The sequence below is a fragment of the Corvus moneduloides genome, chromosome 2 (genome assembly GCF_009650955.1).
Source record: "Corvus moneduloides isolate bCorMon1 chromosome 2, bCorMon1.pri, whole genome shotgun sequence".
NCBI classification, from domain to species: domain Eukaryota; kingdom Metazoa; phylum Chordata; class Aves; order Passeriformes; family Corvidae; genus Corvus; species Corvus moneduloides.
Window position 1 is genome coordinate 1,116,327 of NC_045477.1, and position 26,303 is coordinate 1,142,629.

Here is a 26,303-nt window from a genome sequence, read left to right on the forward strand (position 1 = left end):
CCAGGCTGTTTTGGTCTTGACTCATCCATGTTGTTTCATTTTTGCTGTATCCTGTAATTGCTTTCATATAAATTGTTAAACAATCTTTCTGGTGTCTTCCCATTGATTGTGAGGGGAGTGCAAGCTCTGATTTGCCTCAGAAGCTTTTTCAAACTTCACTCTGGAGCTGTTTCCTTTTTGATCCCAAAAGCACTTTGAAACTTGGTGAGTGGATCATCTATATGCAAATTCCTTCATTTTTCCTGTGCTACGTTGTATTTGTGCCAAATCAAGTGATGCCAATTTTCATTACAGTCGAACTCGGTATCTTAAAGGTCTTTTCCAACCCAAATGGTTCTGTGAGCCTGTGATTATGTTGATATTTTGTTAAGATGCTAACTAAAAAGTACAGACATCGTACAGGTTAAAATCAATTATTGAACTCAAGACATTTTGCAATCTTGATTGAACTACGAGACTTAGATATAGTTAAATATGAGCCTGTTCTTTTTCTGCACTGTCAAGGCTTCCAGTCCAGTGATTTCTGCAGCTTTATTGCTTGTAACGAGGCCCAAATCAGTTACTTGGTGTTACAATTTGTCACCTGTGATTTTGGGAAACTAATCTCTTGTAATTACTTGCTGCATGAGAGTTTCTGCATCCCTCCTGTCTCCTCCATAACCTCCCAAGGGTTTTTTCCCTGTATGGACTCACCTCTCTTGGTGCTTCCCAGAACCTCCTCCTGGCTTCACCCATTAAAACACACCAAGTTTCTGCCCTGGAAATTCAGTTTTCCCGCAGTGTTGATAACTGTCAGAGAGGTGAGCCTTCCCACCTTTTTTTTCAGGATACATTGCAGCCATCTCTTCCTTTCGTATCTGAACACCATGGGATTAATGATTTTCAAGTCCAGTCACGTGCTCATTTTTTTCTTACTGCTGGCCAGGATTTCATTTGTTCCTGCTTATTGTCCAGACTCCCTACATCCATATATAGCAACAGAAAATTCATTTTTTTAATGAAAGCTCTTGTCTGACTTTGTGCCTCATTTCCCCTTCTAAGTGTCCTTCTCCTGTGTTCAGCTTGTGCCTTTCCTGGATGCATCAGCAGTTTCATCTGGGAAGGTGTCTTATTAGTTGGAAAGATGCTGGCTCTGCAATTCATGGTCTCTCCCTTCCCTCCAGTATTGCTCCATCACTCAGATCCAAATATTTTCTCATCAGTCACGCAGCCTTGTTCAGTTCCATGATTCTTTTGGGGCCTTCTCTTGTATCTGGTACCGGATGCATCTTTTAGCTCAGGGATTGACAGCCTGTGGATGCAGTGTGGAGCAAACAGCATTGGCATTTTGAGGCGCTGGTTTGCAAGGGGAATTTGCAGCTTGCAGTTCCTGCCTCTCCCTGAGCTCCAGGCTCGGCAAAAGCCGCTGTCTTGCTTGGAAGCAGATTCCTGCTGGTTTGAGAGGCAGCTCCTACCAGCTCCTCCTCAGCTTCTCTTGGCACCCTCAAGCCAGTGGGAAGGAAAAGCCTGGCATGGCACCGTGTGAAGATTGCCAGACCTTGACTTAGACTTTCCCTTGGAGTTCTTTTCCCGGATCCCTGAAATCTTTTTTCACCTGCTTGGTTCCAGCTGACGCCGTCGCTGCTCCCAGCAGGCGCAGTTACTGCTTGTGACCAGAGCAACCAGCCAATATTGGTGCTCATCTGTGGGAAGAGGAGATCCATGGCAGCCAGGTATTTCTTGGAGACCATGGTGCTGATCCACAAAGCATGTTTGCAGAGGCTGGTGTTTCTGAATACAGGCTGGAGAAAACAGCAGGAAACCATTTTTCTCCATAATCCAAGGTCGTTTTTTCCTGCCAGCACTAAGCACACGCGCAGAGTTTAGTGTGACTTTCACCACGGGTGTTTCCCTGGATGTCCTTGACTTTCTCCTGTTTTCCTGGTGCTCTTCACTGACGCTCCTGGCACTTGACTGTGCGTATTCCCTCCTGTTCCCTGCAGTTTGTGTTTTTTCCCCTTCTCCTGACACAAAGCCTGACGTTCCGTGTTTGTGTTCAGCCCTTGGGAAGCTTTCTTTCCTCTGTTTGTGGCCAGTGTTGCTGGCTTTAACCAAATTCCACGTAGCAGAATTGTCCTCAGTGGAGATTTTTTTGGGATGAATTTTCAGCCTCATGCTGAACTTTTCATTCAGGAGAGATCTCTCTGCCAGAGAACCCAAATCTACAACCTCTTACGTTGTGGCTCGTAGTTTGCTAGGGATGAACGATGGCCTCATGATCCAACGGTGGAAGACTGGCATCTGCTCCTTTCCATGCCCCAAATTTCTCTCTAGTTCCCAAACTGCATGAGCAGTGCCTCAGTTTCCCATTTGGAACAGGGCAAAAAGGGTTGGTAATGTCTATACTTGCTGAGATAGATAAATGAAACTTTGGAAGATGCTATGGTGACAACTTCCCCCCTTCTCTGCCACAGGAGGGAATGGGAAGGTTTGGACTCTTTGTGGCTGGGCTCCTTTATTGTGCCCTTTAACTTTAAATATAGTTTTATACAGGTTTCAGAGCCAATTGATTCCTGCCACATGGAAATGTCTCTCATGTGCCATCAGGGCTGTGGGGACTGTTCTGGTGTCACCCTTGCTCAGGCTTGCCGTTCAGGCTGCTGCCTTTGATCTGTGAAAACCTTGGTTTGAATCTTCTCTCTGTGTGAGACCTCTCTCCCCAGGACTGTGCTGGCAGTCAGGATTAGCTGGGCTTTACTTCGTTGATGATCTTGTTTTTAAATCTGAAAGGACCTCAGCAGAGTTTCCTCCTGGGGCAGGGAGGGCATTGATTCTGGAATATGTTTTTCTTGGTGTTACCAGGATTTTCTGGCTATCAGGATAAGCCATGGGGCTTATGGATCATGGAGTTTTCTTCCTGGAGGAAGTTGTGTCTTCAGTTTAGGTTAGGTTTTACCTGACTTTCCTATGATTTTTACCTTTTTATGATTTTTTCCACATTTTTTCATATTCCTTGCTTTCTGTGGGTGTTTCTATTGACCCAAATATAGTGGGAAGAACGCTGGGGAAAACAATCCCTTATTTTTTGGCTTTTGGTTTCCGCCTGCCCTCTGGAGATACCGGCAGGGTTCCAGGAACACAGGCTGGCCTGAGGGAGGAGAAAACAGGGCAGTGTTTCTTTTCCTGCCTCAAGGTAGACACCAGGAGCTGTCGTACTTTTAGGGATGTTGCCATTAAGTAAAGAGGGAGTGGAAAAAACCCCAGATATTAAATTTGCTTAAGCTGTGTTCTCATGAAGATGCTTAGTTGGATATCAGTCCTGTCTGCAAATCTTTTTATATCGAAATAATTTAATGGGAGTATCCATTTTAAAGTTTCTGGGGAGTATCCAGAGTCTATTCCTGGTACGGAGAGCGGAAATCTGTTTTAATTGGAGCAGTTTTCTGGGAGTCGTGTTTCCTGCCAGAGTGGTAACAGTAGGAAGGATCAGCAGCATGAGAGGTTATAAAACCCCCAGGCATTTTACATTCGTTTCAGGTAGCTGGATACAGTTAAAAAGCCACAAAAATTGGGCAAACAGAGACTCTGCTCAGAGGATTCAGAGAGCGTGTTTTAAACCTTCCCAAAAAGCACCTGAATCCATGGGGACACAGTTCCTGAGTTCCCTTCTGTGTTTGTTTTACTGAGTGGCTCATACTCTGAGAGTGAATAAAAATCCACTGCTGCCACAAATAGCACTCGAGATGCTGGTACTGATTATAATTAACCCTGATGGTTTCTGCCTGATTTGGTTCATTTTTGTATTTGTAGGCAGCACACAGGAGCGCAGGAACAAACCCAATTAACACTGGGAAGTGAAGCCAGAGTGTTATCAGATAACCCAGGGAAGTTAGAGAGCTGGAAGCCTTTAAAAATAGTTTTCTCAAGATAACTGTGTCACTCTAATTTCAGAAGAAAAAAGTGTGTAGATACCTTATTTTTAAAGCCGCTTTTGTTTCCCAAAATGCCCGGAAAATCAAGCTGATCCATTAAAATTGCTGTTCCTTCAGTGTTTCATCTTAGAGGGATTCTTCTACACAGGGATAATTTATTCCTCCTTGGCAGCGTGTCCGTAATACACATTATTAGCAAACCCTCAGAATTTTGTTCTCACATGCTAAAATAAAGTGGAAAATGAAAAGATTTTGTTTCATGTCCATCATCCCAGATTATCTGAGATTTATTTCTGAATACAGTCTTTACAGAATGGGTGAGAAGCCATCATTAGAGGTTAAAGACATGGTTGTTTTTCTTATGTGGATTTTCACTTTGGGTTATTTAGTTTCTCAAAACTTGTCTCTCTTTAAATCCATAGATCAGGAAAGTTGTGAAAATCCATTTTTCAAAGGTTATTGATTTCAATTTACCATTCAGGATTCTGCCCTGTCTACAATAAACATCTCTTAAAAATGGTTTTATATAAGAGCACCCAGAGACAGCCAAACCCCAATGAATAAAGGGGAGCTTAAAGGCTTGAACTCAGTCCTGCTAGAGCAGATCTAATTTCTACTTAAAGTCAAGTTAATACCAATTTTAAGTTAATGATGCCTAAATCGGTTGCCAGTTTTTGTCATCACTATGAAATTAAATCGAGTTGACTGTGCTTAAATTACTGTTTTCAATTAAGTAGCTCAAAGCAGAGCAGCAGAACTGAGAACTCACCCTGGTCCTGCCTTCCTGCAGACCTGGTGCCCTGCTGGAACCTCTGGGATGGATCCAGGGGAGCATTTAAGTACCAAGTGATATTCTGATGGAGAAAATTGGCAGGATGTTAGCAAATAAATATTATATTAATCATATTAAAAAGGGGTTATTGTGGTCAGATAGATGGGTTTTAGAAAGGTTTCAAGGAACTAACAGTGGATGCAACAGGATTTTTGGGAGCCTGGAGAGGAGAAGGTTCCAGGGAGATCTTAGGGCACCTTCCAGTGCCTGAAGGGGCTCTGAGAGAGCTGGAGGGAGTTGCTTTATGAGCAGTGGTGCTCAAAGGGATTTCAGAGCAGGTGGATGTAAACACCAGCAGCGATGCTGTAGCAAAAAAAAGGGCAATTAAAATTTTTAAAAAAAAATTTTTAGGTGTATGAGCAAGAAAATATTTAGAAGAGAACAGATTTCATTTCTGTATTTGGTGCTTGTGACTTTCCTGTGTGTGATTTCCATTTCAACATCCTGAAATAGCTCCTGGTTAAGTTGTAGGGGAACGGAAGAAACGCAAAAATAGTCTGAGAACTAGAAAAAACACACAGAGAGAAACACAGAGCTAAGTCTGCTTGGCTTATCAGAGGGAGAGTCTGACTGCAGGAGCATCCCAGAGAAAATTCCAGGCACCGAGTGCCCTCCCATACATCCAAGGAAGTTGGAGTTTTAAAAGGGGAGCCCTTTAAAGGTGAACTGCCTTTTGGGAGGGATGATCCAAGGAAAAGAGCACTTATATCTAAAATTGATCACTTTTCCTTTAAAACTACAGAGACCAGGGCAGGGTATGTTCTTGTCAAGGATTAGGTTGGTTGTGGGTGACATTTAAATGGCTGAAAATACGAACAGTATTTTCTTCCCGGGCAGAAAGAGCTGCAGGAAGGCACCAGGCGCCGTTCACCCCTGGCCGTGGCACAGGGGTTGTGTGAGGGGGTGATGGAGTTTGCTGATTGAAGCATTTGATTTTATTTAGTGGGCCAACCCTCACGGTAAAATTACCGCCTCGTTCTGGTTGAAAATTCCTGTGGAGGATGGCACTGTGGGAAGGGTGGGTTTGGGATACGGCTCAAATTAACTGGAGCTGGAGACAAGCCCGAAAATGTTGTAGAGCACATGGTGAATATGGGAATAGAACTGGATTGCTGAGAGTGAAGGTTAAAAAGATTTATATTTATATTTATATGATAGATGTATCCCCCTATATAGAATCACGGAATTGTTCAGGTTGGAAAAGCCCTCCAAGACCATGGAGTCGAACTGTTCCCCAGCACTGCCAAGGCCACCATTGGCCCACGTCCCCAAGTGCCGCATCCACACGGCTTTGAAATCCCTCTGAGGATGGGGACTCCAACACTGCCCTGGGCAGCTGTATCACGGCTGAACAGCCCTTTCTGGAAGGAATTTTCCCAATATCCAATCTAAACCTCCCCTGGCACAATTTGGGGCTGTTTCATCTTGTCCTGTCCCTGTTCCCTGGGAGCAGAGCCCGACCCCACCTGGCTCCGCTCTCCTGTCAGGGAGTTGTGCAGAGCCAGAAGGTTCCCCCTGAGCCTCCTTTTCTCCCCAGCTCCCTCATTATATGAGAGAATCTCTCAGAGCTGTGAAATACCTGTGGAAACCTGGGCTGGTTGGGAATGTGATGATGAGGTGGGTAGTGTCTGGTGGGTCTCCACTCAGGACCAGTTGAGGGAGGGACTCATGTGGTGCAACCACCGCTATAACTGCTGTTGTATGCAAACCATATGTAGACTTCCTTTCTCCCCAAATCGATCTCATCCCGAGTGTTCACCTCTGGCTGCTGTGTCCTAGGAAAATAACTAAGGGAACTGTATAAAATGGAGTTTCAAGTGTGTGTCAGCACCAGGTAAAACGACGCAGCAAGAATCCTGTGAGCAGCAAGACAAAGCTTCTATTGAAATCCTCTGGCTCCAGGTGATGTATTGTAGTACCTGGCTGTCTCCAGGTGATCCCTTGTGCTCCTTGAAGCCAGACTTCACCGAGGGACAGCTGGACACTATTCATTGCATTCCCAGAAAAAGTGCCATGTGCATTGATCAGTCTTTGTCTGCATCTAAAACTCATCCCTGCCAGTTCTGCCTCGCCATCAGAACTCCTGGCCTGACTGATGTTTGAAGTGATCTAAGAATACCTCAGATGTATTGTCAAGGGACTCAGTGCTAAATAAATTATAGGAAAGATGAGATCCTAGCAAGCATTTGGATAACATAAGCAAGATTAATGGTTTGGAGCCTGTTTTCTGAACAGTGGGATGTGATTGATCAAAGAGAAAAAATTGTCTCCGTGGCTCCTTTGTACCGAAACTTTCAAGAGCTGAAAATGAGCAGCTGAAGTAAGAAATGCAGAGCTTAGGGAAGAACCTTGTGATGAAAAACTAGGGTGGGAGGTTATGAAAGTACAGGTTGACAGCTCTGTCCTCTTTACCAACCTTTCCCCATAGGGATCTGCTGTAGAAGATTTTGGACAGGCTGCTGTAGCCTGGATAGGTACTTTGAAATTTTTTTACAGTATTTTTTAAAAATCAAGGACTTTTCTTGTGCTGTGAGTAAGATCTGAGTTTCTAGAAAGCTGGTTTCTTCTGCTCTCTGGGGAAAAAAGAGCTGAACAGGTGGAAGGCTGATCTCCTAGGGAAAGGTGACTGTGCCTGAGGATCTGGGAAGAAAGGCAAGGGCAGATTTTTATGTGCCTCACTCCCTGCAAATAATGCTCCTTGCAATTCCTGCTCCTAAAATCAGAATTTAGGACTTTGTTTCCATGCTTGATTCTCAGTTGGGGGAAGAAATTTAGAATTTTGCCAATGTTTGAGTGTTGCACCCAGATGTGGTGGTCTGGTAGGGAGGGGAAAGACGAGGCTGGAAATGAGCAGGGGAGCTTATGGACACAGGAGTGCTCAGAGTTCATGGAATATCTTGGATTGGAACCCAGGGTAATCACATTTTTGGATTAAAAAAATACTCAGATAAGGCCTTGTGACTTTCCTGTGTGTGATTTCCATTCCAACATCCTGAAATAGCTCCTGGTTAAGTTGTAGGGGAATGGAAGAGTCCTTTGTCTCAGAAGAGTCAGACCTGTTCCAGGGCTGAAATCTGTGACATTCAGAACAAGTGAGACACAAAGGTAGAAAACTGTGGCTCGAATAATTCCGACTGATTCGGGTTGGAATGTCACTGAAACCAAGCAATGGGAAATGGGAGATAAAGGTTATCCAAGTTATCCATACCAGCTCCAGTGGCTACACAGCTTTCCCTACAGTTCTGTAGAATGGCCCTGTGTGTTTAATGCATTGAAGGACACACGTCCACTTCACTTAGCTGAAGAAATTGGGGTACAGAACTGCTGCACTTGATGGAAATGTCATTTCTTGCAGTTAAATTTTGCTGTTCCGTTCACTGAAGCGTGTAAGGACGAGACTTAGGATGATATTCTGCCCTTTTCGGTATCTTTCTTTAAAAGATGTTGCCCTGACTAATCTAACAGTGGGGATGGGCTTTCATTTAGCTCAACCCAAATAGCAGAGCTGGTATAAGAATAAACACGAATGTGCTCCTTCAATATCAATAGAGGAGACTGATTTTGTAAAAACACTGCAAGGAGAAAGATGGTTTAAACCATCCCCAGAATAACGATGTGTAAATTGTGATCGCTCTTGCACTCCAAGTGTCAGTTTTAATTTGAGTCTTTTGTAAACCACTTGATTGTTGAATATTGCAAAGAAATTTAACCCCCTTGGAAGAAATCAGAAAGAATCCTGCTATTGAGGTAATTAGATACAAATTTGAGTGGGGATTTTTTTAATAAAGATTAAATGATCTGTTCAACTGTTTCAGGCCATACTTCAGATACACACACCTGTGTCTAGCTTGTAGAGCATTTTCCTCATTAATTAAGAGCACTTTCCTTGTGTTATTACTTAATTGGGTATCGCAGGGAACCTGATGAGACAATGAAATGGTCTTAATTGCATACAAACTAAATGCGTGATACTCCACATGCTGGAGTGTTCCACAGCGTGACCCCAGCTTGTCATCGTGTGCTAATGGCCACGGCACTTGCTTGGGGGAGAGGGAGCCCTCCTGGAGTTAACACAGCGTGAAGCACAACCACAGGCTGGGCAGGGAACGGCTGGAGAGCAGCCTTGGGGACAAGGATTTGGGGGTGCTGGGGGATCAAAAGCTGGCCCTGCTCTGGCCACATGCACTGGCACCCAGAAACCCCCATGCCCTGGGCTGAGGGGGGATTCTGCCCCTCTGCCCTGCTCAGGTGAGACCCCACCTGCAGAGCTGCCCCAGCCCTGGGGCCAGCAGCACATCCAAGGACCTGGAGCTGCTGGAGAGAGCCCAGAGGAGGCCCCGGAGCTGCTCCAGGGCTGGAGCCCCTCTGCTCTGGAGCCAGGCTGGGAGAGCTGGGGGTGCTCACCTGGAGAGGAGAAGGCTCCAGGGAGAGCTCAGAGCCCCTTGCAGGGCCTAAAGGGGCTCCAGGAGAGCTGCAGAGGGACTGGGGACAAGGCATGGAGGGACAGGACGCAGGGAATGGCTTCCCACTGCCATAGGGCAGGATTAGATGGGATATTGGGAAGAAATTGCTCCCTATGAGGTGGGGAGGCCCTGGCACAGGGTGCCCAGAGCAGCTGTGGCTGCCCCTGGATCCCTGGCAGTGTCCAAGGCCAGGCTGGAGGGGGCTTGGGACAACCTGACCTGGTGGAAGGTGTCCCTGCCCATGGCAGGAGTTGGAACTGGGTGATCTTTAAGGTCCGTTCCCACCCAAACCATTCTGGGATTGTATAAATTAAACACTTTCCTATAGTCAATTTTCCCCACTTACCAGACTTCAGAAGTTTTCCATGTTTGACAACATTCAGTTTTGAACCATCTAAACACTCTTGGCTGTTGACGTTTCCCAGGGATGTATCCCATTTCACAGGGATGCCTGTTTCCCTGAAGTTTCAAACCGATTATTACAAAGGTAAATGGCCATGTTTAACTCTTAAATATAATATGTAAGGCTTGCTTTCTGTGAGTGTACATGTGCTCCTGGACAGCCAGGGGCTTGCGTGGAAGCAATAAATTTATTCTTCTGGGATTAATCCCTACTCTGCTTCTTCAGCTTCTTCATTTTTTTTTTATTTTCTGTTGGGAGAGTGGAAATGAGAGTGTAAGAAGAAAAAAACTCTTCCCCATGTCATGTTTGCCTGTGCTCATCTTCCCCAAGCAGCAGGTAGATATGTCAACACCATGAATTATGGATGGAGCTGCTGGAGCCCACAGAGTGCAGCAAGAGTTGACCGGTTTTATTCATCCCTCAGCAGAACTCCATGTGGGACTGGGAAAACCCAAAACCTCCCCATTGTCTATGCTTGGGAAGTTAGTCCTGGATTATACTGATTAAAACTTGGCAAGGAGAAGCTGGAGAGCTTTTCACACCTTTCCAGTATGGAAAATTCTCTTGTTCAAGAGGATATTTCAATCTAAAAAACAGTTGTCAAAGGCAAACTTATGTTTTTCTCTCTTGGAAATGAACTCTTTTGCAGTGTGCCAAGGTATTTTTTTAGTTTTAAGGGGAAGAGATGGCAAGAGATTTCCCATCAAGGCAAGGGAAAGACAAAAGCAGGGACTCAGCATGGACTGTGCATGACACAGGAGCTGAGTTCTTGCGTGACTTGGGGCAAAATCTGTAGTTTGTCTGGATTTTTGTTTTCCATGTCCCTGGAAAGGAATGATTGATATTTCCCTTGCAAGGCTGTTTTCAGGCTTCTTGGATAAAAATTTTGCAGGGATTAGTTATATGGCACAGAAGCCCTTGTAGCTCTGGGGTTTGGCACTGGTGCCACTCAAAAGTAATGGTGAGCACTGAAGAAAAAGCTGGGTTTTATCATGCTCTGAACTCCCTGAGTGCCTCACACAGCCCTAGCAAAGGTAGAGTGGCAGTGAACCGACGTCTTTAATCTTCTGGATTTTTGTATTTTGAACTTACGCCCATTGCAACAGTCGTCATCCAAGGAATTCGATAGTGGGAGGATCTGAATGGATTCCATTTCCATTCTGTTTGTTGTCGTTACACCCGGTTTAATTTTTCCTCTTGTATTCCTGGGTGCAGACACAGCCTGCATGTGGCTGCATTCCTGGTGGGGAAGGGTGGGAGAGCTGGATTTTACCATTTACCATCCTATTTAAGGTAGCTTTTGCCTTCCTTTTATTGTTTTCTGTAATCAGTATTTTGGATTGTTATTGTATTTTATATGAGGAAGGGCTGCAATAGGTGTCATTTCTTTTAAATACTCAATTTCTCTTAAAACTTCCTATTTTTTTGGCAAAGGGGATCCTGGAGCTTTGTCTGCTGGGAGAGGAAATGGTTATTTCATTTACCTACTTCTGTTTTAAAATCTATTTTTTAAATCTGTTGCTGATTTTAATTGTATTTAAGTCAAGAATCCCAGCTTGCCGATTTAAAAATTTGTTTGTCAACTTGTTTTTTTTGTTTTTTAAATTGTGCTTTTGTTCTCCTAACAGAAATTTCTACTCCCTGCTTGGTCAAATATCAGTTGTACACTGTTGTCCTTCCATTAAAATTAGAACTCCTTTATTTTGGTCACTGCTTCTCTGCACACTTATTTAAGCAATGGCATCTAATTAGTAATTCGAGAGTCTTTGTTTAATTTTTTATTATGTAGGAAACAGTGATACATTTCAGTGATGATGTGTGCTAGGAACTAATGTCAAACTTCCCTTGGAAACTGGAATCCACATTAATGCAGCGTGAGGTGCACAAGTGTTTGTGTTCATAGAACTACTTTCCACTTGATGAATTCCTGAGAAAAGCAGCAGCCTTCTCCCAGAACAGACTGGGATGTCACAGCAGGAGTGATCTGACAGGTGTTTTCATAGAATCCCAGAATGGTTTGGGTTGGAAGGGACCTTAAAACCCATCCATTCCCACCTCCTGCCGTGGGCAGGGACACCTTCCACTAGCCCAGGTTGCTCCAAGCCCTGTCCAGCCTTGGACTTGGACACTTCCAGGGATCCAGGAGCAGCCACAGCTGCTCTGGGCACCCTGTGCCACGGCCTGCCCACCCTTCCAGGGAACAATTTCTTCCCAATATCCCATCTATCCCTACCCTCTGTCGGTGGGAAGCCATTCTCCCCTGTCCTGTCCCTCCAGCAAAGTCCTTGTGCAAAGTCCCTCTTTTGGATTGTTTTAGCAAGTATAAGGTGTGAACCTGTCTCAGCTTGTAGGGCGTGGAAGATAAACATCAAATCGCCCACATGAAAGATGTTGCTTTTTTCTCCCTTCTTCTACCCAGATATTGAAGTGCTCTCTTGGTGCTTGGATTTTGTCACAAACATTTTGCATTGCCAAATCCCTGTGTACCCACCTGACGAGGTTTTTAGCAGGCTGTGTGAGCGGAGCACGACAGAATTGGGCCGAGGTCAGGGGTACCAGGCCTTGTAAAACAATTTCAGCGTCTCTTTGTACAGATCTGTTTGTCTTGTGATCCATCAAAACCCAGCTGGGGAATTTGTCCGGGCTGATGGCTCGTTTCCTCCTTGGAGAGACCTTCAAAGGCTGCCATACAAGTGGTTGACATTCTTCTTCACAGACACATGGTTGTTCCAGGAGGTTCATTAATGCAATGCTGCCTTCAAGCTCTTTGGAAATTTAAGGGTCTAAGTCTCTTGTTTACACCACTGTGGAACCACTTAGGAATTGCAATGACTCGAGCTTTTGTAGTCTGTGTACAAAAAGGGAGATTGAATTTGATGGGTTTGGTGGGAATTAAGATCAGAAGGGAATATTAGATCATCTATGCTAATTATGAGTAAATTAGATGGTGCAAATTCTGAGCCGAAAACTAAATGCGCACTGTGATTCCTTGTGGGATGAACTCTGTCACAAGGAACTGATGGGTGAGAAGAGGGTGTTAATTGCTGAGGCTGCTCTGATGGGGCATAGCTGATGCTCACTGGGGCATAGTCCATGCAGCAGGCAAAGAGGGAATGGCATCCCTTCCTCCCTGGACTTCATCTGATCCTCGGGCTGATCCTGAGCACGGTGGGCAAGATGCTCTGGGCTGCCTTAGAAGAGGCTCCTGCAGAGCTCACAATGCCGGTGCTCTGTCACCTTTGTAGCTGCTGTTTAGGGAGCTGCAGGCTGGGCTTAGATTGTCCTTAATCTCCTCCTTGCCAGATCAGAGAAGTCTGGCTTCCTCACCTGGTTTTCCTAAGTCCTGTGCTGTGTGCAGTTTGGGGCATTAATGACTTCTCTTGACTGGCCAGCCAGAGCCTTCTACTGCCCAAAGGGACTCCAAGAGTGCTGGAGAGGGACTTGGGACAAGGGATGGAGGGACGGGACACAGGGAATGGCTTCCCACTGCCAGAGGGCAGGGTTGGATGGGATATTGGGAAGGAATTGTTCCCTGTGAGGGTGGGGAGGCCCTGGCACAGGATGCCCAGAGCAGCTGTGGCTGCCCCTGGATCCCTGGAAGTGTCCAAGGCCAGGTTGGAGTTCTAACAATCTTTAGGGTCCCTCCCAACCCAAACCATCCCGTGATTCCTCCTCGCATCAGCCTGTGGTATTACTCAAGTCATTGATGGTTGTTTTGGACAAGCCCAAGTATCAGCCCCGTTTTCCTTGTTTCTGGCTGCCAGCTGAATGTGGAGTCATTGACTGCTGTCCTTTGAGCACAGTGGTCCATATTGCTTTAAACCCATTTAGACACAAATGTTTGATTGTAATTATTGCCTTAATATGTAACTGCAAGGTTTTGATAGACTTGTTCAGAGTTTCCAAAAAGCAAAGTAGTGTAAAATGGATTTACATGTTCCAAGATCGGGAGGGACTGACATAATCCTCTGGTCAGATGAAAGACCCTCCTGAAGCTTGGAATTGAGCAGGTTTTTTTTGTCTTTTGGAAACAATTAATATTCAAGTAAAGATACTGAGTCCAAGATTTATTAAATCCTGATGGATCCTTCTGATGCGCGCTTGGAAAGCTCTTCTGTGTTGGCCTGGCTTTTTATCTGCTCAGACTTCAGATGCTTCTATTTTATCTATTTCTGAACTTGCAGAACTCCAGAAAGCCTTTCAGACGAATTTAATATGGAATAAAGCAAAAAGCATGGTTTGATTCCAGACCAAGTCGGTCAGGCAACAGCTAGATAAGTATAATTAGCCTTGTAATTGGAATACGTTGTAGACAATTAGTTTTTGTAAATGTGTGTAATTTAATCCCAAGTAAAGGGTCAGGAGGACCTTGCTGTGAAAGAGGTTAAGGAGTAACATGTATAATTTCCAGGCCTTCTGATGCTCATGTCTGACACAGCTGGAGAGGAGCATGTCCATCTTTCCAATGGCAGCAAAAAATCCAGCCTCCACAAGGTGAGTCAGGGCTTCTGTTCTGCCTTTGTCTCCCAGTATGCATTCCAAGAACAGCCTTAATAAATCCATGGGGGATGTGATAGCAGCAGTGATTTAGAGAATCCCCCATAAAAAACCAAAGTCTGTGAGGTACTAAGAGCCACTCTGTGGGAGTCCATTCAGCTTTTAGGGAAGCTCTTGAGAAATGGGATCCGCTCTCATCCCGAACACTCAATTCGTGCTCTCTGTGGCAAAGGGCTGCAGGATCTCACCCATGCGGTTACATGGCGGCACTTGGGATGTTTTTCTTCCTGCAATCCTTTTGTCAGGAAAGGGGCAGCCCTTCAGCCTCCAAGGTCAGCCCAGGAAAAGGGTCTGCTTCCCAGACATGTGGTACTCATTTGCTTGGAATTTTTGACACCACTTATTACAATATGGCACAGCTGCAAGTTCCCAGGCTCTTGTTTTTGGGCTAGGATTGAATGGTAAGAGAGAAATGCCCAAACGTCTCCCTGGAATCTTACAACACAGCTTGGATGTGGAGTGGGGTGCACAGGGAACACGTTCCCAGGATTTAACAGATCCTGCATCATTATGGTTGGCCTTTATAGCTTTAAGGAAACAACCTCAGTGTGTTGGAGTCCCCAAGAACGGGTTGGTGGTGCTCGTGACCAGCTGCACCTGGGCTTTGCCAGAGTTCTCTGTGTTATTTATGGCTCACAGGCTGCACTGTGCGTGACCCAGGTTCTGTCGGCACAGATGTTGGGGCTGGGGATGGATTCCACGGAAGGAGTCGGCAAAGGGGACTCACAGCTCAGTGTAGGATCAGTCAGCGACAACAAATGCAGAGGCTGGAAGAACAGGTTCTGGTTTCTTGCCTTGTGCTGCAATAGCAGGAGCAGTGTAACCATATGATAAACAGCGAGAGTCCAAAAGTAGCAGGGTAATAAATACTGGGAATTCAAAGGAAACCTCAGCTTCTGGCAATTACAGAGTCTGTGCAGCAGAGAGATGGAGCTTCTGACTCCAGTGTTACTTGTGACCTACTTGGAACTGAAATGTTGCAAGAGCCTGTTTGTTTAATACTCAATTGCTTTTTTTTTAAAGTTATACCATATTCGGGTTAAATACAATCCTTTGAACATGGACTGATAGATAAACATTCTCCTCAGAAAATTCCATCAGTTCTTGTTGTCTTTATTTTTATTGCCAGCAAGTGCTCAATGTGTTCCTTCTTTTTCCGTTGCAAAAAACCCCCGCCCCAAACCTCCCTAACCTTTCCTATCATGTATCCAATATTTTATAGAGCAATCACAAAGGGTAGTAAATTGAGTAAAACATACTATCCTTGGCAGGATTTCCCTTATGACTAAATCCAATATGAACAAAGAGGACAAGGGCAAATAACTTCACTTATTCAGGTCATTTTTCATAAGAATCATAAAAATTAGATAGAAAGGCCTATTAGATTATCTCTCCTCTCTTCCATTTTTCCAGTTCTGGGTTGTTCTCTACAGTAACCTTGTGAAATTTTATTTGTCCAAATGGAAGAAAGATCATCTTCCTGCTGGTTATTCTTTTCTTTTTGAGTGGAAAAGGATGGATGGTTTTCCCATCTGGGCTAGAAAATACTTCTTGTGCTTTTACAAGGCTCATTTTTAATTTCTACAGCTGTGTCCTCTTCAACAGTTTTATGTTCCTCTTTTTGGGCACTGTGATCTTATCGTGAGGCGTTTCCTACACTTGGGCCCATGTTTTTAATTCCACCCCGTTATTCCAGTTGTTCAAGTATTGGAATAACCCTGAGGCCATCTGTAACAATTTCACCCCATTGTGTTTCTGCCCTTCAAGTGCTCGCCAGGGTTAATGTACCAACAGCAACAGATTGTTCTTGCTGTACAGTGGGAAATGTTTATAATGCTCTTCAGATTAAAATAATTTAAAATCCTCTTAAAAAGATGTTTCCCACTGCCCCCCCCCCCGAGAACTGCCAGAGAAGTATATATAAGATGGCTTAAGCCCCCCCCAAACAATAAAAACCAAGCCTCTTACAATGGTAAAGGGCCATGAAGAGTTGGAGAGAAGCTCTCAGTGCAGCAGCTCTGGAGCTTGGTTTAACTCCACACGTGTGGTTTAATTGCCGTGCTGAGCTTCTCACAAGCTGAAGAAAGCACTGGAACATGTTTGACATTTGTTGCTCTAAATTACGGTTGTATCAGTATCATTGAAGTGTCCAAAAAATGCTAAAATTAAGAAGGGCTTGGAATGAATTAATGTTTAAGGAGTGTATGTGCTTATCTGCAGCTGAAAGGTCACTGAGTAAATTCTTCAATGATCCCAGTGTTGTGGGGGTGCTGCTGAAATGACAGATCTTGTTCTGTTTCCAAAAAAAAAGATCTGGGTTGGGACTCTGGAGCAAAAGGGGATGTGTCTCATGTTGCTGGGAAATAGGGAATCATAGAATCATGTCCCAGAATCCCAGAATGGTCTGGTTTGAGAGAGACCTTAAAGCCCACCCAGTGCCACCCCCTGCTATGGGCAGGGACACCTTCCACCATCTCAGGTTGCTCCGAGCCCCGTCCAACCTGGCCTTGGACACTTCCAGGGATGCAGGGGCAGCTGCAGCTTCTCTGGGCAACCTCAGGGTGCCAGGGCCTCCCCAGCCTCCCAGGGAACAATTCCTTCCCAATATCCCACCTAATCCTGCCCTCTGGCAGTGGGAAGCCATTCCCCCTTGGTCTGTCCCTCCAGGCCCTTGTAAATAGTGTCTCTCCATCTTTATTGTTGGTTCCTCCAGGCTCAAAGGCCACAATCTGGGGGCTGGAAGTGCATGTGGCCATGGCCTGTCCAGCTTTTGATCCCTCAGCACCCCCAAATCCTTCTCTACAGGGCCGTGCTCAATGACTTCTTCTCCCAGTTTGTTCTTATACCCCAAGCCAGTGCAGCACTTGGCCTTGTTGAAACTCACGATTGCCATGAATGTCCTGCTTCTCAAGCTTGTGCAGGTCCCTCTGGATGGCCCTGTCCTTCAGGAGTGTCACCTGCACTGCTCAGCTTTCAGGAGCAGTGGTTTGATGGAGTAAAATGGTTTGGCATGGCTTTGGAGCATGCACTGTGAGGTATCCTATGGATCCTATGCCAGCAGGTCTGGGACCATACCCGTGTGTCATCTTCATCTCTTCATCAAGAGTGAATTGCTAGGAGTGGAATTTTGGAGGGAAAATAAGGGAAAGGAATGTGGCCAGCTCAATCAGGGGGGAATTAGGTGCCTTAGTCTGTTCTCATCCTAAAGGAGTCTCAGCACCCAGGGTTTGGACCTCTCAAGCCTCTGCTGGGTTCCTGAATTACTGCAGACTCCTGGGTGACGCTAGAGAAATCAGGCAAGTCTATAATTCATGAACGGGAGATACATCAAATGTGACAGGGAAAACAAAGAGAAATTAGGATCCACAGAATGAACATTTGTGACAGCAGCGAGGATTCTTGGAAGCTGATTGTGGATCTTAATGGGACTGATATGCTGCTATATTAAAGGGAAATAAACCTATAATATATAATAAAGCAGCCTTTTTTGAGAATTGGGTTTTGATACATGCATTTGGTTATATTTTAGTCTAAAAAATAGGGTCTTCTGGTCAGACAGATAAGAAAAGACGGCTTTATGCTTAACAACATCCGTAATAGCCCTTCTTCTGTCTCTATAGCCACATCTCACGTGTTGATGCCACTCCTGGGCATCCTGCATCCTGATCCCTGTGTGGGAGCACAGTTCTGAGGGATACTGTCCCTGTTCTCTGTGGCTCTTGCATTGTGAAGTTTGTCTGCCTTTTAAAATGGAAGAGGGGACTACAGTCCCTGGCAACACACAGGGATTTTACTTAAAAATACTGTTGTGGAAGAGTGGTTTCACTGTGAAATAAAACTGGCATCCTTTTGCTCTGTTCTCCATAAAATCCATGGATGGGAGGGTGGCCGTGTACAGACTTGCTGTACATTAATTTTGTTTGCAAAAGCGCTGTAATTATACAGCTCTCCTGCCAATTTGGCACAGGAAGACAAGTAAAATCCCAAGCGGAATGCTTTCCCCATGAAAAGTCTTTCTGTAGGGTTTTTTTCTCCCTTAGCTTGAACATAATAACCTGATTGGCAAACCATTTAAAAAATGAATTGCAGGGCTTTCAGCATGAAATGATTGGCTCCATAGGAGTTACAGCGTTTGCATACGTGGGAGAAAAATCCAACTGTGCCGCCGAGATCCGCTGGGATGTCCTCTTGGAGAGCCTGCCAGGCTGCAGTGACCTGGAATGCATCCAGCTGGTGCGTCACCTCTGCTACCAGCGCTGCATTTCTTCAGCTTTTAACTCAATTCCTGCTCTCAGTGGCAGCTGTTTAATTCTTCTGCCAGAGATAGCTTCAGGAGAGGGGAAAAAAAAATAGAACTGCAAATAGAGGAATTGTTTAGAATATTGGGCCTAAACATAGATGATGGTGGTGATGGCTGGTTCCATTTTTAGCTTCCTAAAGAAACAAGGCTTATCCAGCAGTGACATCTGCTCATCGGCTGCTTCCTCACAGGTTGTGAGTGCAGGGGTCAACTTCAGCCAAATTTCAATTAAAACCCAAGTTTTGCTCCAGGTTTTGGTGTTTGGTGGATGGGGACATTTGACTTTGGAGCTCAGTGATTCCTTTTTGACCACATGGATGCAGGCACTGACTGCAGGGCAGAGGAGGGAGAGGGGGTCTTAGAAAGCATGGGAGCAGGAGGGGTGGAGACGTGGGTGCCTCGCTGGTGTGTGAGCTCTGATAGCACGGTAGAGAGTAAAAATTATGGCAAAAGCAGGCTGCCGTAGTTCCCTGTCTGAGGGAGCGGCCTGCTCTGTGTCACTCGGTAGGCGCCCACCAGGGGATGTCTTCTGCTCTGTTCCCACCTCTCCTTGTGCTGCCATGGCCATTTGTGGATCACTAAGGCTTAGGGAACGTTTTTGGCCATGTTATTTGGAGCTTAGATGAGCTTAAGGCAGCCGTGAGAGTGAAGGCCGGCGGGAAGCTTGTCTGAGGCGCGAGTGGCTCCTCGCGGCCCACAAAGCTGCTTTGCTTTAAGGAGCCTGGCTCCGGGCAGGATTATCCGGCTGGCTGGGAGAGTGCTGTGGGAGCCAAGTGGGCATGGAAGTGTCTCTGGGGAGGAGGACCAGCATCTCAGTGTCACAGTCAGTGCCTGAGCACAGGTGAGATATTGAGCTTATCAGCTTGAGTCCTTGGGGTTTCTCTCCTGCTTTAAAATCCAACAGGCTCGTTCAGTTGGAAGGGACCTGCGAGGATCATCCAGACCCCCTGGCTGACCAAATGCACAGCATGTTCTTAAGGGCATTGTCCACGTGCCACTGACAGGCTTGAGGCATTGACCACCTCTGCAGGAAGCCACTTCCAGCATTTGACCACCCTCTTGGTACAGAAATGCTCCCAAATGTCCAGCCTAAAGTGGCCAGTGGGACAATCCTCTCTTGCCCAGCTCTTTGGTGCATCGCAGGCTGTGGTTTGCCCTGACTGCTGGCTCCAGCTGACCAGCATCCCCAATCCCTGTCTGCAGGGCCGCTTCCTACAGATTTGGGTGGGTTTGTACAAACATCTGCTGGCCCATGGCTGGTGAAGGCCACGTTCTCTGCTCCCATCCCTGGGCAGGCTTTGCGGCCTTGCATTCCCGGCTCCACCGGCTGTGGAGAAGCAGCAAGGCCGTGTCTTTGCGACTCAGACCAACCTGGAGAATAAAAGCTGCAGCACTCGTTTTGGAGAGGACTTTGCCCTGTTTGGGATCTGGCAGAAACATTTTAGGATTCAGCGATGGGGAAGTGCTCCGGCTGCAGAGCTCTTTAAGATGCCCTCCCAGAGACTGTGGGGAGCCCCTGGCCGAGGGAAGTAAACTGGTGACCTGGAAAAAGAAAACGAAGGAAACAAGATTAGTCTGCTCGACAGGGAATGCCATCCTGGGATTTATTTTGATTCCTGTGAAGGTAGATGTCTGAAAGGCTTTATGCAGTGAAAATTTGTGTTTTGTAATTAGAGAGAAAAAAGACATACCTTTGAGATATATATATATATATGTATATATATATATATATATATGTAAAACATATAGAGATTGGTTCCTGGGTGGGGCCTCTGGGAGTGCTTTGGAGAGGCTACTCTGCATGATATCCTTTATTTAGCAACTGTCATGCCCGTTTGTAGGATCTGTAGTGATAGAACCTGTCCTGGGAAATGTCTGAAATCCAGAATCATGAAATATTTAGTGGACCGTTCACTGCTAATGGGCTCCAGCCCTGCGCCAGCACCACAGGATCAGTAACAAAAGGCTCTGTGTACCAGTGCCAAGCTGCCTGAGACTGCTCTGAGTTTGTTCAAGTCTTATTTCAGCTTTTATCAAAAGCAAAATCTGAGTCCAGCAAGGCAGGGTTTGGTTGGTTGAAACCAGCAAAAGCTTGTTTTATTTTCCTTGCTCAGAGGAAACCTGGGATATGTCATGTGTGGCATACACAGAAGTGAGTGATTTTTTTTCAGCAGTAGATAAATTGATGTGAGAAAAAATACACAGTATTGATTTTCCTTTTCCTGTGGCTTTTGAGAGGTTGTTAATGCAGCAAGTACACAAGAGCACTCATATGTCTGTCTGCACAGTAATCGCTAATGAATTGACTTTCTTAAAAACAATTTTTAGTCTGTAGTTTCAGTGACTTGATTTGTGGAGTAGATGATATCTCCTGGCACATAATTACTCATTTTTGGGCTGTGTAAAAGGGGGGAGGATAAATTTTCCTGCATTATCTGTAGCACTGAACATCTCTCCTATTACTCATACAAGTTTTTTCTCTGTGTCTTCTTCCTTACTGTAGCTGAGCAAAGAGGTTTGTAAGGATCTGAGGCTTTTTTCAGTGTTAAAATTTACGGTACAGACACTTTCTAGAGCTAATTCTTGTGCATTCTGACACAGCAGTGGTCATGATCGTGACAAGGACAATGATTTATACTCAGGAGACCAACAATTCATTTCTCTCAGTGTCTCCAAGTGACTGCAGAGAACTTGTTTTCCTTTGGGAAAAAAACCCAAACCTGCAGCAGGACCCATGGTGATAATCATATTAAAAGTACAGTGAAAGCAATTTGATGACATGTGACAGAACGTGACATGCAAGGCCCTGTCAGTCTGGTGGTGGTGACGACCCGAGGATGCTGAGGAAGGCAGTGGGGAGGAGCTGACCCGTGGAGTGGGATGAGGTGTTTGTCCATGCTTGGGGAATTGTGGCCGATGTCCAGTGGAAGCACTTCTGATCCCGATGCACAGGTGGGCACGTGGTGATGCTTAGGAATCACTGGTGTTCGTGGACACTTCTGTGTGTTGCTCTTGGTTCATGCTGTTCTAGGCTTGCAGTCAAAATTTGGGGGTCATTAATATTTTCTTCCCATTATCCAGTGCAAGATTGCAGTGTGTCCAATTTCTTCTGGATATGCTCTACACAGTCAGTGTTATCTGAGATTTGTTGTCCCAGAGGTTTTGCTCTAAAGCTTTGCAGGTTGCCATGGTGGCAGAGGGACCATGTCGTCAGTGTTGTGAGAAGAGACAGACATTGATTATGTTGCTCTGAGGTGATTTATTCCCAATAACTCCTTGTCTTGGCAGTCATCTGGTGATCTCGGTTCTCATAACAGTGATCCTTTTTCAGCATCACTCCTGACAGGCTTTTCCTGATCATTCCCTTGCTCTTTGCTGTTGTTCTAATGTACCACTTGCTTTTAGCCACTTTTCTGGTTTTTGGTCTCTCTTCCCGTGGTGGTTCTCGAGGTCCTGCCAAATCACCGATCTCCACTTGGAAACCTTCATAAGGAGGAACAGTGAGTCTGTGAAGGAACAGGGACCACGTTGTGAGGTACAAATTTAGGGCTTTTCATTCTTGCACATTCACAGCATTGCTTTTTCCCCCCCCACTTTATGTGCTGTTTACAGTGCACATGGTTTCTGCAGGAGGGCCTTGGACATCTGTGCGTTTGGCTGTTTATTGCAGAAGGCTTTTAGTGGGTTAAGGAAGCACACAGAGGGGAGCTTTTGGAGTGGCCTGTGAAATGATTTTGCTTAGCTTTGTTTTAGCACTTCTTGCACAAACCTCTGCTCCCTCCCCTTGGGTCGCAGCTTTCCAAGCTATGCCAGCAAGAGCAGAGTCAGGCTCTGCTAAACTCCAATAAAGCACAGGGCACTTTTAATTTGCATTTGTGCAGAGGCGCTTAATTACAAACACCTCTCGTCCTGCCTCAGTACTCCTGGTAGCTCCTCGATCGCTCCCGGTAGGGAGCTAAGCAGCTGTGAGGATGGATGTCATTCCCTTGAACTTGGGAAGGTTTTCTACATCCTGAGGAGTGGTGGGCCGTGAGATGGATGAGTCAAAGTCAGTGGTTTGATGTACCCAGAGGGCTGGTTATTACAGTATATAATCATGGAATCACAGAATATCCCAAACTGGAAAGGACCCACAAGGATCATCATGTCCAAATCCTGGCCCCGCTCAGGACAACCCCAAGGATCCCACCATGAATCCCACCCTCAGGATGTGTGTGGGTTCACAGTGAGACCAGCACTTCTAAACTCTGTCTCTCAAGGGTTTGATAGGCGGGGTAGGATGCACCATCTGTAAACCCATGGATGAATTGGAAAGAAAGCTTGTGGTGAGGCAGGAAAAACAACCCCAAACCTGAGCTATTGCCTGAGGAAACATGGGAATCCCCATTAGAGAGATTTAGATTAGAAAACACATCTGCCAGGAGTTTAGCTCTTGGAATTCCATCAGGGAAGTCCCACCTTGTTTTCTTCCAAAGGTAAAAAAAAACCCACCAAAAAACCCCACCAAAACCCATCCTGAAAATACATTGCATGTCTGTATTATTTATATGTCTAGAACTGGACATCCTATTGCAGTGCATCCACATCCTCTCAAGAGATGGTCCCAGGATATTCCAGGAACCACTTCGGACATGCAAGCCTTAGATTCAGCTTGGAAATCGTCAGGGAAGTATTTTCTACTGAAATACAGATATCCCCTTCTCACCCCCTCAAGAAACAGTAAAGCCTGTTTGGAGGAGTGGAAGTGCAGTACAACATTTAGTTATAAACCAAAGATTTCCAAGCCATGTTGACTTAAAGCATCTGTTAGTGAAACGTGTCTGCTCTGCAGACAGTTTTTGTACTTGTGCTGCGCAAGCACATTTCAAACAAGCACAGCAAATGTGCTGCTGAGAACAATCCAGCGGTGCTGCTTGGGTCATTTAGATGACTTAATAGGTCTTTTCTTTTTCCTTGCTATCTGTATTAAATCAATGATTCATATAAATTATGCCAAAGGGAGTTAATTGTTATTGCATGGTATAAAAAGCTGCCAAACTAAGGGCAAAACTCTGATTGCAGCGCATGAAATAAAATGGAGTTGTGTTCTGATTGCTGAAAGCATAAAATGGCTGAACCTATCACCCCTACTGAAACAGCCTGGACAGGAATTCCTGTGGAACAGTGGCAGTGGAGGCCTTCCACTATCCCAGGTTGCTCCAAGCCCCATGCAGCCTGGCCTTGGACACTTCCAGGGATCCAGGGGCAGCCACAGCTTCTCTGGGCACCCTGTGCCAGGGCCTGCCTGGCAGGCAGAAGAATTTCTTCCCAATATCCCATCTAACCCTGCTCTCTGGCAGTGGGAAGCCATTCCCCCTTGTTTTATCATGTGACAGTTGAAACACAGCCTGTTGTGTGAAGGAGAATGGAAAAAGATACACTTTTAGGAATTATTTGAATCAAAGTCTGGGGTTTTTTTTGTGCAAGGAAAAGTGCTTTTCAAATAGCAGTCAGCACTGGGAAATAAAATAGAGGAGCATGTGGAATATGTAGGTCTGGGGTAGGACAGAGGAGGACAGCATTGGGGGGATGTTGGCAGAGCGGAGTGGTTTGGAATGAGAACGTGGATTTGTTGGAGGCAACGGGAAAGTTCAGGAGCACCACGAGACACCAGAAACTTGGGAAACGGCAGCGCCGGAAATGAGGAAATCCACACTCTGCAGTGACTAAATAATTAATAAGGGACCATTTCTGGCCTGCTTGGTGACCTGACCCGACTGCAGGAACCAAATGTGTGGGGTAAGGATTAATGTGCCTTAGGCAAGGTCTGCACTGGGATTGGAACAGGAAATGATTAAAGTCCTTTGCAAAAGCTGGAGGAAAGCTCGTTATTTTGCTCTAATATTATCAGGAATTTTTATAATCCAGGTGCAGTATTCAGGAAGGTGAAGTAGCTGAGTGTTGGGGGGGCCCCCATGATGTCTTCAAAGACTGGGGGATATTACTCTGAATTTTGGTGAGTTTTCCACCAACACTGTAATACCTGTCCCTGTGTGGCGTAGGGGATTAAGTGAATAAAAATTAAGTCTACAGTGACAGAAATTGCCAGTGACTTCTAAAGGAAGGAGAGATTGGGACTGCTTCAAACAAGTGCTTAATGAACCCCAGTGAAAGAAATGTTGACTTAACTCATTTTTAATTGCTTTTAAGCTCTTAAGTGAGTTTGTTATTGAAAAGTAATTAAAGGCCTTGAAAGATTGTGGGGAACTTTGGGAACACCTTTATGGATAGGCAGTTACTCACCTTAAAATAATTTTTATTGCTACCTAATCTATCTGAATCGCTCAATTAATTACGTAATGAAGTGTGGTTCAGCGCAGGGATGCTGCTCAGGTATGGCAGAATGTGTGTGCTTTGGGTATAATGGAAGGCAAAACTCCTGATAAATAGTCAGTTGTTGCTTTGAGAAAAAGTTTATGGATAAGTAAAAATAAAACCAGTCAGTTTTGTGAAGCCCTTTTTTGCCCAGAACTCCTTTTCCCAAGACATACATGAGAACTGGAATGGGTGAATTTTCCTTGCAGAATCACAGTTTAAACAATGTTTTCATCAGTGTGGCTCAGTTGGTTTTTCAGATGGAAATAACTGCAGCAGGAAGTGTCTCTGTCAATACAAAAATCTCCAAATTGATTTTGTTGGCATGTTTCTGTTGAGGACATTGGAGAAAAGATTCCAATGCTGCCTTGTTGGCCCGTGTAAATTGCACCAGATTACTAAACTAGACTAGAATTTACTCCCCTTTCGTTTTCTGAGCCCAATGAAGTGAAAATCAAGAATGAGGGCGTTTATCTCCAGTGTGTTTTTCTAGATTACAAACTTTGGCAGATGTGGGGCAGAGCGGTATTTCTTGGCAAACTGGCATGTTTGAAAGACTGGCCTTGGAGAAATGAGTCTCTCTTAAATAGAGCTAAATATAAAAGCAAACCAGCTCTCCCTCTGTTTAAGTCTCTCTTATCTGCTGATAGGAGTTCAGATTAGAGTGTCTGACTTTAATATCTTCAATCCACCCATCCTGCTGCTGCATCGACTCCCAGCTTGGCATCTGAAAATCCAGGGCTCAACAGGAGCAGGGAGCCCAGTGCTGATATGTCAGTAGCAGTTGTCCTTTTCCTGCTCTTTGGCTGCAAAAGCAACCCCTCCAGTTTCCCAGGGGATTAGACTCCTTTTTTTAATCAGTAACTGGTGAGTAAGTAAAAATGCGGATGGGATTTGCCTCTTTTCCTAAGCTCGCTCTGCCCTTCTGGCCTTCTGCTGGCATCCTCTAAGTGGGAAAGTTACTCTAAGGATACAGTGGAAGTGATGTCAAAGGGAGGTGTGGTTGGGGGTGACATTCAGAATCCTGACACGTGTCACTTGTCTTTCTTGGGGGCCGAGCCAACGGGATGTTCTTGGAGGAAGAACGACGCCCAACTTTTCCAGTTTAATGATTTCCTGCCTCTTGAGTTCTCACTTCTATCCTGCCTGTACAAAACCAAGGTGGCTCTGTGGGATACTTAATACTCCAGAGTTTGCAGAACCCTCTAATTTTAGGAATTCTTTGCACACCTGGAGACGCTGAATCATTGTGTGTTTTTCCATGGAGTTTTCCTGGAGGGATGTTCTCCCATGGTGGATGTGTGCAAGGTGCTGCTGAAGCACATGGCCCTTTTCACCCTCTTCCTTAAAAGCTCCTTCCTGTCCAGACTGGCCAAAGCCATTGCTGGTGATTCCGAACAATTCCAATTCTTCCACCGGGTGCTGGGGATGGGTCTTTGGCAGGAGGAAGCTCAGGAGCTGGAAGCAGCAGGGAGCCTTTCCC

General features: G+C 45.4%; 1 protein-coding gene across 3 annotated transcripts in view; it reads left to right on the top strand.

Moving 5' to 3' along the window:
- FAM168A (family with sequence similarity 168 member A) overlaps nucleotides 1-26,303 on the top strand; it is a 131,401-nt gene that overhangs the window by 7,181 nt on the left and 97,917 nt on the right. Inside the window, exon 1 of one of the 3 annotated variants that reach the window (XM_032095051.1) lies at nucleotides 14,021-14,103. The exons of 1 other annotated variant lie outside the window; for it this stretch is intronic. The gene's annotated coding sequence lies outside the window, so the exon portion shown is untranslated. Of the gene's footprint in view, nucleotides 1-14,020; nucleotides 14,104-19,288; nucleotides 19,308-26,303 lie in introns of those variants that run through there. One more of the 3 variants, XM_032095054.1, reaches the window with a different exon arrangement.